Source organism: Malania oleifera, chromosome 9, assembly GCF_029873635.1.
Source record: "Malania oleifera isolate guangnan ecotype guangnan chromosome 9, ASM2987363v1, whole genome shotgun sequence".
In the NCBI taxonomy this organism is placed as follows: Eukaryota; Viridiplantae; Streptophyta; class Magnoliopsida; order Santalales; family Ximeniaceae; genus Malania; species Malania oleifera.
This window is the reverse complement of record NC_080425.1, coordinates 74,544,055-74,547,548: the sequence shown is the minus strand read 5'-3', so window position 1 is coordinate 74,547,548 and position 3,494 is coordinate 74,544,055. Positions and strand designations below refer to the sequence as shown.

Sequence of the window (3,494 nt, the reverse complement as noted above, 5' to 3'; positions counted from 1 at the left end):
ACCCCCTACGCGCCCGTTCTTACGAACGGTACCAAATTAATCGAAAATTATCCCAAAATAAGTTTCATAAGCCTTATAAAATTACTCACTTTTAAAAATCAAAGAAAATATACAAAACAAATACTATATAAATATTTCCTCAAAATTGGGGCATACCATACTCTGAAGAGCTCAATGTCTCCCTTTGCAATCATCGGGATGAGAAAATTAAGAAAATAAGGTACAAAAAACTCTCCCGAATTTTGAAATCTCATAAGATTTTTCTAAGTAAGAAAAATAATATTCTAAGAGGTTTTGAAATTTGTTCGGGATGAAAATGATTTTCTGGACCAAATAAACATTTTTGTGATTTTTTTTTCTAAGTGTGAAAATATTTTTTTTGTGATTTTGGTGATTTTTCAATATTTTTCCTGAACTTCAAAATAGCACAAATAAAATTAAGACAAAACCATGGAAGTTAAAGTTTGAAAATATTTTTGAGATTTTTTAAAAATTTTATAATTTTTCTAACATTTTTTGTGAATTTTATGTGAATTTTCTGCATGTTTAAATAATAATAAACAAGTGAAATGGAGAAACCGGCGTTTAAGGTTTTGATTTTGATCAAGACCATGTGTCGCGCAATGAGAGGAGGGGCACGTGAGGTGAGGATTGCTGAGGTGGAGCGATCTCAAACGTCCTTGGAAAGCGTGGATCCAATGGTTAAGGGAAGGCCACACGAGCTTACGAATGTGTGGAGAAGGAGAGCGCCACGTGTCTCTCTTCCTAATCTCTCTCTTCTTGATCTCTCTTTCCTCCTTTCTTCTCTACCCGAAGACCTGCTATCCCTTGGCGATCAACATCTCCTAGCAGCTCCAACGTTTTTTCGGTCGCATCATGTTCCTGTTTGCCGCTGCCGCTCGTTGCTCACGCTCCAGCACTGGCATCGAAGCTAGCCGTTGTCCGGGGCTATGAAGTCGGAGCCCTTTTGCCCGCTCCTCTGCAGCTCCACTCGAAGTCTCCCATGACCATCCTTCTCTCTCTCTCTCTCTCTCTCTCTCTCTCTCTCTCTCTCTCCTGCATGCTACCGCAACAACACTAAGCATTTGCGCTTCGTCCGCTGCGCCTCGTCGTTCCTATGAGTTCAACTCGAAGCTCCCAAGTCCCCTTGGGAACTCGCCTTCACTCTTCACCTTCGCAACTCGCCTCCTCCGTGACTCGCCTTTGCAACTTGCCTTCGAGACTTGCCTCTTTCCCCCGCGGTTTGATATCCCCAAGATCAGGTTCTTTGATACCCCTTTCTCCAAACCCTTAAATCTCAATTCTTCTCTTGCTCTCACTATTCAACAAGACAACCCAAAACACACAAAACAGATCTAAGCTCTCCCTAAGCTCGAAAGGTAGGATACCTCAACAATGAGGAAGCACTCATCCCCCGAATACGATCAAACAGATAAGTGTCAATTTCTCACTCTTGTTTTGATGTTCATACTGCTATGATTTGTCCAATGTTAGGTGATGTTTGAATTTGTATGAGTTAAAAACGGGAGCCTGCACACGTATTTGATTCAATGTTGCTTAGCATGTTCATTCCTTTGATTAGGGTTTGGGGCATAAGGAAGGAGATGGGTTTACCTTGTCTCAAGTCGGGCGAGTGGGCAACGGGTCAACTCGCGTGCGAGTCAACCCAATGAATGGGGAGAACTTGGGTAGACCCAAGTGAGTCTTGTGCTAGCAGCTATGTGTGGGAATTGTTGAATTAGATGTAATCTCAAGGGGGAGGTGAATTGAGTATTTTAAAATTCTTTGAATCTATTTACCACTTAATCTCTATTTGTATATTTAGCAATGAGTTCTTATTATCCAATTAATTGTGTAATGTTATTCAATCTATACATGCAAGACGAATAATTTAAATGTAGTGCTGAAAGTAAAGAGTAAAGGAAAGAGAGAAGGCAAATGCGGTTTTTACGAGGTTCAGTTAACTCGGCCTACGTCCTCACCTTGAGCAACTACTCAAGAATTTCACTAAAATCTCTGCTCTTTAAATTGGGATGGAGTTTTCCTTACAATTCGCTATTTATAAGAGGTACAATTCCCTCCTACTCCGCTGTTTACAAGAGATATAACTCTCTCCTCAAACCCCAGTTCACACATTGAACCGTGAATATAATAGAATCTATAAAAACACTCAAAAATGATTCTAAAAAAAAGCTTGAGTACAATTCAAATTTCTAATACATTAACATATGATAATATATGAAGTTCAGAATGTATGAAACTACATAATCGTTTATGTAGTGTCCTTAAATTTTTTAATATAAAATATAATATAATGAATGAAAAAGTCAACTCGAACCCGTGGGTAACGGGGACACCTGTCAATCACAGCGGAAATTTAAGCAGCAGCAATCATAAAATTTAAATTATCCATCCATCAAGCATAATACCAGAGTTTACTACAATCATCATGATACTGTATTTATATACATTCCCCAAAATATCAAAATAACTATAGGATCAAACACAAAATATTCCTACTCCTAGTACAAAATCTTACCCCCCTAACGGAGTAATATCACGGACTCCATGGCGGCTACGACCCGCCGGTCACTCAGTGTCTCCTGAAAAATTAATTAATGTTAGGGGTGAGACACATCTCAGTAAGGGAAAATAAACTAAATACAGCTGTGTGGCAACATGAACATTTAATGCATTTATACATATACAGTACATTTCATATTTCTGTAAACATTCACATTATTATACTAGGTAATCGCATACTTTCATATTTACTAAATAATCACATCGTACATAAAATATATGTGATAACTGGTAATACTGAAAACATACTCAGGATGAATAGCTAACTAATGTCATGTATTATCCCCCATGATGGGTTCTGCAGCCCGAAGGTAGGATCCGACAATGGCTGGCCGACCACTGCTGAGTCAAATAAGTCTGTAAGTACGATGAGCCCGTCGCATCCTGGTCTGGACTGCTAGGTGGATGTCCACACTCTACTGAAAGCCACATCGACTATCCATCTTCCATCCCCTCGTGGGGTGCTTAGCACTAATCTGAACATAAATATCTGATCTATACATAGCTACGATACCAAACTCTAAGATTAAACTAAATTAACATTCGGGTTCTGATAACATATAGTATATGATAGTATAACATCTTTCATAATTTCATAAATACGGTCTCGTGCCGATCATACATAAATATGGCCTCGTACCGATCATACATAAATACGGGCTCGTGCCGATCATACATAAATACGTCATTCTGAAAATAATCATTTTATCATGCATTCATCAAAATCATAATGTACTGTATACTTCCATAACTTCTCAAATCATACTGTATTTATATCATTATTATTTCATAATATTTCTTTATGTAAAATAATATTCATGCCACACATTTGCTATATAAAACTATACATCGTATTCTGAAAATCATGATTTCTAACATCTCATACATATATACACGTTTTAACATAATAA

At 37.8% G+C, this 3,494-nt stretch overlaps 1 long non-coding RNA gene across 1 annotated transcript; it reads left to right on the top strand.

Annotated features, from left to right (window-relative positions):
- The first annotated feature begins 779 nt into the window (after positions 1-779).
- Positions 780-3,140, top strand: LOC131164815 (uncharacterized). The gene is made up of 2 exons (XR_009139352.1): positions 780-2,068; positions 2,888-3,140. It is a non-coding gene; the product is annotated as an uncharacterized LOC131164815 (long non-coding RNA).
- Positions 3,141-3,494: the final 354 nt, after the last annotated feature.